Below are 14,950 nucleotides of genomic sequence, written 5' to 3' on the forward strand. Positions count from 1 at the left end.
GAGACAAAGATTCTCACCTACTACAGTATATGTGTTAATGCACATTGTATAAAAAAAGACTCGTGACTGGTCGGGCGGATGTATGTGTGGGACTTTGACACCATGGCTCGACCGCCTGTTCACTACCGTACAGACTCTGGCTCCAAAATTACAAGATGGCAGCGCGCGTATCCGGGATATTTTGGCTTCACTGTTGTACAGCAGGAGGAAGTGAAGACACGTCATCCATCTTTATTTACAGTCTACGGCATTCACACATATGGTAGGTGAGAATAACCGTGTTATGCCAATTCTCCCCGTATACATGAGCGGGGAAGAATGGGAAGAATGATGGGAGTAACTCCACCCCCTGTACAGTAGGTGGTGCTCTCTTTGATGCTATAATAAAGTATGATGTAATAATAATGTCATAATTGACATCTTTAACTACCAACTGATTACAGCGGGTCTATGGGCGGGACTTTGATTCGCGGCTCCAACACTGTGCAGACTCTGGCTCCAAATGATGTCGTCAACCCCTTGATGGCAACGCCCGTATCCGAGAGATTCTGGATTAATTTTTGTACAGTGGGAGGAAGTGGAGGCGCGTCGTCCATCTTTACATACAGTCTATGCATTCACCCAGATAGTAGGTGAGGGAAATATCTGTCTCTTTAGCTGCCGCTGTTTAGTAGCAGGAAGTATTAAGAATGTTTTTAGGGAATAGAGTAGGTAGGGAGTGATTTTGGAAGTAGCCCAGATCATTTATCTTGGTCCACCCACAGTGGTGTTTTCACTGGTTTTGCCTGCAGACATCCTATTAGGCCTGTGTGGGTGTGTCCAAACTGAGCCTTATTGACGTCTCGATCACTATATCCTCTCCGTTTTGATGCAACTGTTGGGGCGGGACATATTACACCTTTATGAGCTTTAAAACATTATTTGAGAATTCTGTTGTGCCAGGAAATTAGTAGGTAGTGTGTAGTCTCGCATTGCCAGACCTTCTTTTACAGCGCTGCAGAGGAGGGTCTGGCTAGTCCACACAGCATTCGGGAATGGGAGAAAAACGTACTCTGGTTTATTGGCATTTCTTTGAACCAATCACAATTGTCGGACGGAGCCATGGCGCCTCTGCAAAATAGCCTCTGGAAGGAACTTGTTTTGGTGGAACGTGTGTACGTTCAAAAGTTGTTTTAGTCGTGCAACAAAAAACTCAGATTGGACAGATAGTCTAGCTAGCTGTCTGGATTTACCCTGCAGAGATCTGAGGAGCAGTTAACATTTTAAGTTTAAAATGCCAACACAAAGAAAGTGGAAGGTGACGAACATTTGGCCGAAAATGAGGGACATCCGGCGGAATTTCCAGCACATCCCGGAAATGAAACGTTGTCAATATAGACTAGGTAGTGTGTAGTATTTCATATCACTTTTTTATTTTAACTTTTTTTAAATTATTATTAATCATCTGACAAAAGGGGTATATGTATGTATATATGTGTGTATGTATGTATAAATATATATATATATATATATATATATATATATATATTATAAGATGATTGTGAATAAGATATAAATATGTGTTAAATGAAATAATAATAATAGTTTACTGAGTTATGGAAAAGGGGTAGGATTAAATAAACGTATACTTTTTCCTACTCCTTTTCAGACATATCTATATCTATGTTGGTTAATGTTACTTATTGTTTATTGAATGTTTTGCTTATTTAACTTATTAGTAAATTTTTTTTGTGATGTTTTGTTTGGTTTACTATTGATATGTCTGAAATAAATTTCTTCATTCAAAAATGTCTTCTTCATTCATATTGCCAGCGTTATATACATTAGCACTGGATGAAAGTAACGGCAAAAGACACTGCACAGCTCCTAATTTTTATTCAAGGGATTAACGAAGGTTTTGAGATAACGGAGGAGCTTTTAACCATGAAAGGAAAGACGTGGGGAGAGGACTTATATGACAGGGTGTCTGCTGTCATCGAGAGAATGAAGCTACCTTGGAGTAAACTTGCCAATGTCACCACAGATGGTTCGTCAAATTTAACTGGAAAACACGTCGGGCTGCTGAAAAGAATCCAGGATAAAGTGAAAGACGAAAACCCTGACCGGGATGTTATTTTCCTTCACTGCATCATTCATCAGGAATATCTATGTAAGTCTGTATTGCAGCTTAATCATGTGGTGAATCCAGTAGTAAAACTTGTGAACTTTATATACATACATCGAGGACGTCAATACTGAAACGGTACAGTTTGGTTTTGAGCTACTATGCGTGTGTTTTGTTGAGGTTTCTGGTCAGTGGTGTAACGAGCCAACACCGGGCCCCTAAGCAGGATTATCAAGGCGGGGCCCCCTACTACAGCATGTGATGACGGCGCAATGTCCACAAGTAGGCTACCATCAATAGGACAGGATAGGATCATAGAGACACAGCATATAAGAGATGAGATGACTGACAAAATCAGGAGTAGCCTACGCGCACCACAACAACAACAACAACAAAAAAACACTGGTGAATGCGCACCATAACACATGAAAAAACACACAAGGGCAGTCCCTCCAGGATTTCATGGCCTTTTATTTTAGATAAAATGCCTGATTTTGCGATAAAAGTTGCGATGTCTTTTGTATGTTTGTTGCAATGAAGTTGCAGAAGACAGTGAAAGTTGCAAAAAAAAGTTGTTTGTATAGTTCTTTAAAAAAAGAAAAAGAAAAAGGAAACTTGTTTTGGGGAGAATAATAATTATTACTATTAATTAATTACTCTGGGCTGAGATTTCCTAGGAACCTTACCAAAAAGGCTCAGGATGCTGCAAATGTTGGTATAATATGAAAATGGCTGGTGGATTTAAGACAAAAAGTAATCATTTATTGAATTAATCAAATATGAACATATGTGTCAGTGGCTTGTTGATCTTGACATTGTTAGTTAATTTCCTATCCTGTGCATGGACACACATTCATACGGTTTAATAAAGTACTTATTGGACTTTAACTTATCATTGCACTTACAATAACGAGTGTAGCTGTCCTCAATTTAGGTCATCCTGTACGTCTCATCTCCGGGTTTTCCTGCATCCACCGTGTGTGATTTTGTGTGTGTATGTGTGTGTGTCAGTCGCGGGGGGAACTCAGCAGCCCCGCCAGCTGCAGAGATCAGACAGGATGTAAACAGCAGCAGCTTTCAGTGACTTTAGAGTGAAAAAACGTTACAGCGTACATTGATGTTAAAATGTTTACAGGTTGGCAGGATGGTCTGAAATGCTCTGCACGGTCTTTCGTTGTACGTTTTTTTGGTAAATGTGAGATGTTCGAGTCACACACGTGAAGAGAACGGTCTCTGAAACAAGGAAATGAATTTGACCCGTTCTGACTCCCGCTTGGTCAGTGGCCAAATGCGATAGGGGGCCCCGGTTGTCAATCAATATCTTCCAGTCACGTGGGCCCCTGATTGGTCCGGGCCCGTAAGCACCGCTTACCCTGCTTACCGATAGTTACGCGTCTGTTTCTGGTGTAACGTTGCGACTGGAGCGCAGTATCACAGAACAGAAGGCATCAATAAATTGTTGGGGAGGGTCATGCCTCTTTTACCAATCATTTTGGAGGGTCATAGACAAATGAATTGCTGGCGAAGGGAGGGTCAAGTCTATTTTGACTAAAGATCCCAAAACTCCTCTTAAATAAAAAACGAACAGTCCCTTAGTGGAGCTGAACAGAGAGCAGTGTTGTGGACACATGGAAATACCCATCTGGTGTAATGAAGCTGGTTTATGTTGCAGGACAGGACAATGAAATTAAAAGTCATTTGAGTGTAAAAGTCATAACAAACATTTCATGACCCTACAAAACCAGTCATGATCTGTATGCACATCACTACACACACACACCTGAGTCTTTACATCCCGGGCCAATAAGACGGTGTGTGAGTTAATGAGGCACCTAGGTTTACTGCCTACAGACAGTAAACCTACAGATACAGACATCTGAACACACACACACACACATGCACACACACACACACACACACACACACACACACACACACACACACACACACACAAACACACAGCTGGGTGTGTAATGTGCCAGATGCCATTGGCTGAACACACAGCGGGCTGAATAGGGTTGGAACCAACTTTAGCTCAGTGGCATTAGTGTAATTGATGGCACCCGTCCTGTCCAAAACTATATTTGAACACGGGGTTTTCTGATGGACCAGCAGGCCTGGGTACACTGCAGCCTGTGGAATTCACTCTGCAAAAATTAATACTAAAGAGTGAACTCATCACACATTGGAATTGTGAACTGAATGCCCATAACTAGTGATGGCCAAATGAAGCTTCGTGAACCATTTTCTCTTTTGTCTGAGCCCAGTAGATGGGGCTCTCTTCAACAAAGGGTTGGAAAACACACTGAATTGCCATTCCTTTAACCTTTTTCTTTGAACAGAGAGCGCCATCTAGTGAGCTCAGAAAATAAAGAAAATGGTTCACGAAGTTTCCTTAAGCTTCATTTGACCATCATTACATATAACATGTTATTAGTTAAAGTGAAAGAACACAACAGTGTGAAACTTGAAACGCTAAATATCAAAATAAAAACAGTCTTGTTTCAGACCTCTAAATCGTTGCTCCCTAGAGGCGTTCAGTACATGTACGAACACATCTTACTACCAAATCTTCAAACTGAACTGATTATACTGAATCACCAGTAGCTTTTTAGTAGTGATGTCTAAATGAAGCTTCATGAATAATTAGTGGTGTTTGTTGAAATAGTGGTTGGTTGCAATATAGGTCATAAACCCGCCCCCTCCATGTTAGCAGATGGGACATGGGCCAAACTAAAAGAGCAATCAATCAATCAATCAGTCAATCAATCAACTTAATCTATTGGTGCGACATTTAACTTACCAACCTGTGTCCCTTTGCTGCATGTCGTCCCCCCTCTCCCCCTTCCTTTCTCTTCAAGCTATCCTTGCAATTAAAGGCCATAAAAGCCCAAAAATAATAATCATCAATCAATTAATCAACTTTTTACACTGTAAGAATTTGGATATGCGTCGTCCATCTTTATATGCAGTCTATGGTTTAAACCAGAGATCTCAAACAGGGGGTCCGGGACCCTTAAAGGTACCTCAGAGTTACTGCGGGAGGGCCCAAAGTTATTGTTAAATCATTTAAAAAAAAGAAATGTCTGAAAATATCCATAAACACGAGTCCAACATATTATTATTAGCAAAGATAAATCAACCTATTTGTGATTTGTTTTTAAAATGTATTTAAATTAAAAAAAAAAAAACATTGGTGACAGGCTTATTGGCCTGTAGGTAAGGTAGCCACTAAGGTAGCTATCCACAGATACAGTAAAGCTTAGGGATTCACTGTGCTACATGTATGTTCAACATTAAAACATGATATATGAAATATATAAATGTCAATCATTTTTTATAGCTTAGTATTGTATGCACCACAAAAAGGTATGTGTAAAGGCTTTAGGGCGCCCTACACGTTATAGTAGGCCCAGTTTAATATGCAACTCAATACAATACAATATACAATATATGTAGTAGGGGGATCCCTGCTCCATCTCTCTTTCAGCTAAGGGGTCCTTGGCCTAAAAAACGTTGAAGACCCCTGGTTTAAACTATGTTAGCATTTTACAAATATTTATTATTATAAATAAAGAAATAAATTATTATAGCATTTATTATATATATATATATATATAACTGAAGTGGTGGATAAATGGAATTTCTGAGCTATTTCTGCACTGGATAAAAAGTCATCACCACACATCATCTGGGACCCTTATGTTTACCAAATTTCACAGCGATCCATGCGATTTGTCAAGACATTTCACAGTTTAATATTAATTACTGAGCGAACCTAACTGGGCCCTTGATTTGAGATTAGTCATACAATTTAATGAGCCATAGCAAACGTAAATTAGAAGTCAATAAACTGATTATCAGCTTTCAAAAAGTTAGCAAACTTTGAGAACCAAAAAAAGATTCAGATATCCGTTTTCTTGGTTTAATGTACGAGGACGTCTGAGATAAGAAGTTATTACATTTTCCTCTCAAGAGAGAAAAGAAGCTCATTGGAGACACTTTGGAGATATTTTTTTTGCATGCTTGTATAATTTGCAGCATTTCAGCAACATTGGGTGTGCTTATCCTGCTAGATATTCAAACAGTAAGAGGGGCTTAAATATCAGAGGGAAGATGTATTTTTTTTTTTTTTGTAAGCTGCTGGATAAAAGCTGGAGCATCTCAAATGTCAGTGTAAAGTGCGAGGAGCACAAATATGGGGCCAAAAACGGAGGAGGAATAAAAGACAAGCCTGGAGACTTTATGACAACAGAGATGAAGGGGTGAGGGAAGAAAAATTGTAAATTGCAAGACGAAGAGCAGGAAAAGTTTGAAATATTTTGACAGAGAAGTAAGGAGGAAAAAAATAAAGAGAGTCAAATTCTGCTGCTAAAAGGATAAACTGGGGATGGAGTGGAGAATGGGGAGACAGTTAGGAATAAAAGAGAAAAAAGGACATGAAAGGAGAGGAGAACGGAAGGAGGCTGAAATATTCTGTAGAAAAGGTAGAACGAATGGTGAATAGAACAGATGTATCAAGGGAAAGATAGAGACAGAGAGAGAGGGTTGATGGATGGATGGATAAATAGATAGATAGATGGATGGTAAACAACAGTCTGGGTCATAATTACATGATGCAGCTGTGGGCCCTGTCCTCTTGACCTGACATTAGCGCGTGCGCACACACGCACGCACGCACGCACGCACGCACACGCACACACACACGTTTCACTATCTTTGTGGGGACCCGTCATTGACATAATGCATTCCGTAGCCCCTTACCCTTACCTTAACCATCACAACTAAATGCCTAACCTTAACCCTTACCCTCACCCTAACCATAACCTAATTCTAACCCTAATCCTAAAACCAAGTCCTCAAACAGCTCTTTAAACTTGTGGGGTCCAGCATTTTGGCCCCACAAAACTGTCAAGTATACTGTATTCCCGGTTTGTGGACCCCACGAATGTAGTTAAACAAGAACACACACACACACACACACACACACACACAAATCCAATCTTTTTGTTTGTCGTTCTTTTAGTGTTTTTCATTTTAGCTTGAAATCTGAAATGCTCCTATTCATTTCGTACTAATTGAAATATATATTACCCTGAATTTCAAATATGCTGCTTTTCTCTTCGACATTTGGTCTAGAGGAAATACAGTGTGTTGGTAGAAAGTTTGTCTCCGCATCCTGCAAACGTAATTTAAAGTAAATGTGATCCACTGGAGTTGGATTATCCTTTTAGATAACAGAAGTATTGGATATGTGTCATTTGATTTCTACTTCTTCTCGATGCACTGACTTTCTTATACACAATGCAAGCACTGTGACACAGTAGAATGATTGGAAATGTAGTTCTTTTTAATCCATGTAAAGAATGTTGACCTGAATTGAAAATATGAAAGCGTCAAGAGGAGAGGAGCAACCAAAGCATGAGATGTTTGAAGGCTTTGAAGTGCACCTGATTAAATAATCCTTTTTATTATTCGCAGTGTGCATATGACATACAGCAACATCAACAGAGAAAACACTGAGCTGCTGGCAAATTACTGTGTTGTTGTGTGACTTGCTGCATAGACAGTCCATTTTGTTCTGCTCAAATACCAATACTGACACACAGCAGAAATTCAGCTTATAACCACTTTATTAGACCTTTTTCTCTTCTCTTTGCTTCTATGCATGCATATTCATTTACATATAATAGAATGCCATTATTGTCATTGCACCGTGCACAACCTAATAGGCTGTGCAGCTCCTGAAACGGTACATTACCATTCCACACATGCAGGCATGCACGCTCACGCTCACACCCACACACACACACACACACACACACACACATAAACACACTTGCCATACAGATAAAAAAAACAATAACAAGTAAGAAAGATTAAAAAAAAAGGGATATCAGAAGCTACTATTTGTACATTGTGTTAAATGCTATTTATATGCCTTCTAAAGATAGTATTGCGCGTTGAACATTTCCTCATTGGGGGGGGGTGTATTTTTACTGTTCTGATGAGAATGATTTACTGTAAAAAGAAAATATAGCAATTATTCATTTTATGTATATATGATCATCACATTCATTGTATTTCTAAGCCCATCAATAATGAAATGTACCTGTGAGGCATGCCGTGGAACAGGATGACCTGCTCTTCGGTACGTTTGTCCATCCTGTCTCCTGTCCTAGCTGCTCTAAAGCAGTCTCGATAACCTGTAGCACTCCTCGAACGAAATGGATAACTTGCATTAAAGGTACATTGTGTAGGAATTTCTCCCATCTAGAGGTGAAATTGTAGTTTGCATTCAAACGAATAGTGCTCTCTAGTGCCTCGCTTTTTTTCAAATGCGTGTTGCAACTACAGTAGCCATTATGTACCAAGAAGCTATGATAACATGTCTTCCAATTTTTGCTTTTTTGGCGACGAGGATTCCTTCTCCTTTGGCTCAGCATAAGTATGATCTTCCGTTATGAACTAAAGTGCAGCGCAGGCTTTCAAATGTGCCGGGGCAGTGACAAGCGCCTCTCACTGATCTCCTTCTCCGTTTCAGCTGGTTTCAGTCACGTGACGCTGGCTCTGAACGAAAACGCGTTGTGGATTAGCTAAACAAGTAGGCTAGCGATTATAGTTTTTCAAAATGGCGGAACGACATGGAAGCCTCCTTGGACTTGCCCGTCCAATGTAAATACAGATACGAAATTCTTCGCTTACGAGGTAATTTTACACTAATGAGGACATATTTATGAATGAAGACATTGATTTTAGCTAATAAACACTACACAGTGTACCTTTAATCAGAAGTACAAGGAAGTCTGCATACTTTACAGCTCAGTCACTTTGTCTCAGCTGTTAAATCTCTGTTGTGTCCCCTCCTGCTCTCCATCACAGCCCGACTAACAATGTGGTTTCGTTTAATATATAGGGCATGTTTATGTCTTCATCAGACCTTCTGACAGTAGGACATTGCAGCTCATGCACCGCGTCTTCACTTAAATGTCCTCTAAACCAGAGAATGTAACAGTCGCAGTTTTAAACACGTTAACGTTGTGAAACGCAGTCGGTTATGTTTACTTATAAACGGTACGGTTATGTTTTACTTGGTTATGTTTAGGCACCGACACTACTTTGTTAGGTTTAGAAAAACATCATTGTTTGGGTTCAAATCAGACGTTACTTCACTTCCAGTAAGTTGAAATAAAAACTTGCTGTTTACCTTCATTATCAAACGGGAGATGAAACACTGTCTCCTAGGTGAAAGTTCTGTGTTTCTTTAGTCTATATCGAAGACGTTTCATTTACAGGATTGTTCCGGTGCAGCAGGAGGTTCCGCCGGATGTCCCTAATTTTTGGCCGGATGTCCCTCACCTTCCTCTTTCTCTGTGAAGCGTTCTGAACTCCGTTTATGTCTTCACAGACCTTCTGACAGTAGGACATTGCAGCTCATGCACCGCGTCTTCACTTAAATGTCCTCTAAACCAGAGAATGTAACAGTCGCAGTTTTAAACACGGCCAGTCAGCTAATTTTCAACCGTAGTCCTAATTACCTAGCATGCATGTCTTTATGGTGGGAAGAAACCGGAGCACCCGGAGGAAACCCACGCGAACACGGGGAGAACGTGCAAACTCCACACAGAAAGGCGTGGAATGACCTGGATTTGAGCCCAGAACCTTCTTGCTTTGCAGAAGTGCTAACCACTGAGCCACCGTGCTGCCTATCAGTCAGTCAGTTTGGACATGGAAAGAGAGGAGCAGCCCCTGCAGTGAGACAGACACAACGTTTGATTGACAGGGGATTTCTGGGAAGCACAAAAACAATACAGCAACCAGTGCTAAGCACCAAAGATGGAAAAAAAGCATTAACTGTAGCACTGATCTATGCAGTGCTTTTCCTGACCTGAACCACTCAGCCTGATGGGTCACAGACTGGGGGGAATCTATTGGGTCTCTATCTGTAAAGTGTCCTGAGATAACTTCTCTTATGATTTGACACTATAAATCAAATTTCTGGACGTTTGTGTTGTCCTCTGTCTGTTGTTTCTTCTCCATCTCTCCCTCGTTCTCTCTGAGCTTGCTTTCTTAGTTTCTTATTGCGCAAGCTGTGGTTGCCAAGGTAACTGACATTAATTCATACGGCCATCAATTCAGTGCTTTACTTATTACCATTTACCTCTGCGTGTGTGTGTGTGTGTGTGTGTGTGTGTAACCCTTGTCAACCATTATTTGTGTGGCTCCATATTCATTTCTGAAGTTGGGATTTTTCCTGCAGACTTTCCAAGCTAGTGTAGGTATTCAAACTGCTCAACTCTTTACCATGAGACAGTGTCAGACACACACACACACACACACACACACCTGACTTCATTATCTGCACTCTGCGATCGGTATGTCAGCAGCGGCAACCATGGTAACGAGAAAGAGAGGGAGAGTGTTGAGATTCACAGCCACTTCACACCAATGCATCATTAATGTCATTTAACTCGCCCCTCTGTGACACTTTCTATCTCTCCATCTGTTTTCTTCTTTTGCTCTCTCTCGCTTTCTCCTCCCCCTCTTTCTTTCTTCCTCTCCTTCCCCTCCTCCTCTCGTGCTTTGCTTTTTTCTTTCACCCATCTGTCTCTCTCTCAGTCCGGATATTTTATCCGTAGCTTTGCTGATGACGTACAATACCTGGTTACTTCCCAATTTGAGTGTGTGTGTGTGTTTGTGAATGCCAAGCCATGTCTTGCTGCCTCATTGCAACGGAGTCACCGCGAGGGCTAACATCTATACATTTATACATTTACTTTTTGCATGAATAATCCAGTGCAACACCTACTGGTATAAGAAATATGCAGTGGGAGAGGATCCTCTCATTAGAAATGAATGAGCCTCCATTCAGCACAGTACGTGGAATCTCTGATTCACATATGTTATGCACTGGACTACTCCTGCATCTCTCTGCTTGGAATATTTTACTTCTTCAAACATCATTTCTGTGTTATGATATCTCATTAAAGGGTGAGACGGAAAAGGGAAGGACAGAAAAGCACCGCAAAACAAAGTGTGAAAGTCTAAACAATACGTTGGAATATTAATTCCATTGACATTGTTGTGACATGAATGTGTCAATGAATTCTTACCAAAATTTAGGATTTTTGGCTGAAATCATGGGTCAAAAATCTGCCGTTTTATATGAAAACAACCTTCTTTTTTTAAACAGACACTTGGGAAGTTACTGTATTCTATTTACGTTAGTGTAAACTGCATCAGTTTAAGGCTTTGACAGAACAGTAAACCCAGTTTTTGTGTAGAATACTTCAGATGTTTCTCTGTTGGGAGAGGAAGAGGAGGCCAAAAAGGAGAGACGAACCGAGGGACTTCTAGGTGATAAATGGTGTCACAGTGCCATCTGCTGGTCACAAGCTGATTTAGTTTTAAGGACAATATCACCAATGTCATTTGTGTATATTTAAAGAGAGCTGAGCAGTGAAAGAAATATATTACACTAGAAAGGATTTAAATACTGTACAAGGTTTCAAACACCAGCCTAGATACCAGGTGTAGTTCCAAAAATGGATTTAAACCAGCCAACATATCATACTAAAACACTCCCAGGCCCTGTAACTATGGTGTTCTTTTTGTGCCAAAAATGACCATCACTGCATCTCATAGCCCTTAAATTGCCTCCTTGAGTCCTCCACTTGCCTCCCGAGGCAATAATGCGAGGAGAGAGGCAACAAGCAAATGTGTTTTAGAAGGATGAGACGTCCTTTCCTCTGAAGCATCACATGAATTCGTCAGCTATATGGGCTGCGTTAGCAACTCCTTCAGTTGCAAGGGCTCCGGGAAGGCTGCTCTCGTGTATCCTCGCCTATAGCTCCTCCATCATCCCTCCTTGATGCTCGCTCCTCGGGGCAGAAATAACAGCTTTGATTGGCCTTCACCGAGGAGGGACAGAACAACGTCCGGTTCAGCCGAGGACCGAGGAGCTATCAAATAAGGGCCCATGCAGCCCATGTTGTTCCATCCTGTAGTGTGCCTGTACACCTGCCTGTTCTGGTTCTTTGTTTCAGGAAGTCTGACCAACAATCAACTGCTCCTGACCAATCAGTGGCACCTGACAAAGTTTTAAAATGCCTTTCCTTCTCACTCTGCAGGAGCAAAGTCATTCCAGTTGACTTTCTTGTTGCATCTGTTGTTGCCTACAAACCAACGTTCAAGTTTAGTCTTAAGGAATTGTGGCATGATTTATGATACGAATCAGTGCTTTGTTAAATGCAAAATGGCATGTTGAAACGCCACCTGAGGCCAGTGTAAGACACTTTGTTGTAACAGACATTTATTTTGCTCCTTTTCTTACATTTATCATATGTGTGTCTGCGTGTGTGCGTGCATATTCTCATATTTGTGAAACTAAATGTACACTTAATTTGCACTGAATTGGAAATGTTATTGGATGACATAGTGAAGCTATAATTATACATAAAAGGTTGTGAACTAAAGTGGGCTGGTCTGAGGCATGAAAATGAGTCCCATTCCAGCCCTGGCCGTAGTTATGACGGGAGCAAAGGAGGAAATCAGGTGATGTTATTATCATATTATAGAGCTATTCAGTCTGCATAAGGAGCAGGTCAGGGTGAATGGATTGATCAACTAAGAGTTGTAAGGAGATACTGCTGTTTGTTTCCTGTTTCCATACCAACAGTTAACACTATGGTTCCTTCACTAAGGTTTATTATTGTAACCATGACGATGAAGCTTCCCTAACCTTCCCAAAGTTCTTATTTAAACCCAAACCATGATTTTTCCCTAACCGAACTTAACTGTAACCGTACGCATTGTCGCACAATAAAACTGATTCATTTTTCAACACTGATTTGATTTTGAAAGGCACGGACAATTGATGTTGTCCTGCTGTTCTATGTGCTCTAAAGCAGTGGTTCCCAACCTTTTTTCCTTGGCGCCCCCCCCCCACTTATGTCTAAGAAAAGCTGAGCCCCCCCCCCTCCGAAACCGAAGTTGAGGTAACTCTCGAGATAGAGCCTTACTTTCTTTTTTGATACAGAGGAGTTATCAGCACTTTTACGTTTCTCCGCCATGTTTCATTCTTAAAATAGTGATGCCGTGGCGTCAGCTAGCAGCTAGGCCAGCTAGCAGCTGACCTGATGACAGCAAGGGTCCGAGGTTAAGAGGTCCCGGAGGTTTGGCCTACTAAGTAGCCTGCCTACAATTTTAAACGAGAACAAAAGTACATAGTTTTTATACAGACTTTTTTATACATTATATATTCTAGTGTATTATCATAATTTGTTTAACATGTGCAAATTTTTTTTTTTTACCTCAACCTCAAACCAGATCAAGACTTGCGCACCCCCTGTGATCTTTGCCGCCCCCCTGAGGGGTCCCCGGCCCCAGGTTGGGAACCACTGCTCTAAAGGGCAGTTACTAACAACATCATTGCTGTTTGATTTGGAGGACTATTTGGTAGTTAGGCCTGCACAATTCGGGGAAAAATATGAATCGCAATTTCTTTAGCTTAGAATTGATATCACGATTCTCTGCCACGATTTTTTTCTCACGAAGTGTAATGTTTATTGCACACATGAACCATGACAAAACAAAACAAATTGGCAGTACCAAATATATATTTTTTGGCACCTATAGCACATTGCGCATCACCACAAACCTGTAAACATAAAGGCTTCAATGAACAAAGAAAATAAAGTACATACTGGCCATACAGTAGGCTACCAAAAATAGTGACATAAAACACATTGAACTAAATATGGCCCTGATACAGGCTCTATCTGAAGTCCTTGAACATGTCTTTACATAATTAAAACATGTTAATGTCATAGTCAAATGATTTCAATAAATTAATTGAAGGAAAAAAAATCAAAGTCATTTAAAAATGTAATCGTGAACAGGGGTGAATCGAGATTTTATTATTTTATAAAGATTTATCGTGCAGGCCTATTGGTATTAGTTGATTTCTGGGTCTTTGGGCATATAACAAAACTGCCATGTGTAGTCTACTTGGTGCACTGTACATTACAGGTCTTGGAGGCAACATAGAACATAAACACAAGTCAGTGGGTGAAGGTGGGGTCAATAGCGGCCAAACTGCTTATTTTTGCCCAGGGGCCGCTAACTAGTGATGGCCTAATAAAGCTTCCTTTATTTCTTTATTTTCTGAGCCCACTAGATGGCGCTCTCTGGACAAAGGGTTGAAAGCACACTGAATTGACATCCCTTTTTCTTTATACCAAGAGCGGCATGGAATGGGTTTAGAAAAGAAAATGGTTCACAAAGCTTTATGAAGCTTCATTTGGCCATTATTACCGCTAACCTATTACTCTAACCATGACAACTGTACAGCAGATGTCACAATGTAATTAAATGATCCAGGTTTCATAAGATAAATCCAAGATATCCTCCTATCTTCATTAAAACATAGTTTGGATCTGCAGCACTCTGATACTTTTAACTGAGGTTTTGCACCACTTCTGAAATGTCTACAAAAAATTTATTTTTTCTTGGAATTCAAAAGCCATGAGAGGTTTTCTCCATTATACAGCATCATATCAGAGAGGCACTGAAAACATTGTGCCGGTAATAGAGGAATAGAGGTTATTTATTACCTGCCGGGGAATCATACAGACCTCTTCAGGCCCCCTATGAAACAGAATAAAAGACATTACTTGACTCTTGAATCCAAATACAACCCCCTTATCGCATATCCATATACATCTGTACCTCTGCATTTACCACATTATAGAACAAAAATGAAAATCAGCCTGAAAAAACTATATTGTGATGGTGGTGTTGGCTCACTGAACATCTGATGAGGTGTGCACATATAAACACAGGATC

Source organism: Sander vitreus, chromosome 10 (genome assembly GCF_031162955.1).
Source record: "Sander vitreus isolate 19-12246 chromosome 10, sanVit1, whole genome shotgun sequence".
In the NCBI taxonomy this organism is placed as follows: Eukaryota; Metazoa; Chordata; class Actinopteri; order Perciformes; family Percidae; genus Sander; species Sander vitreus.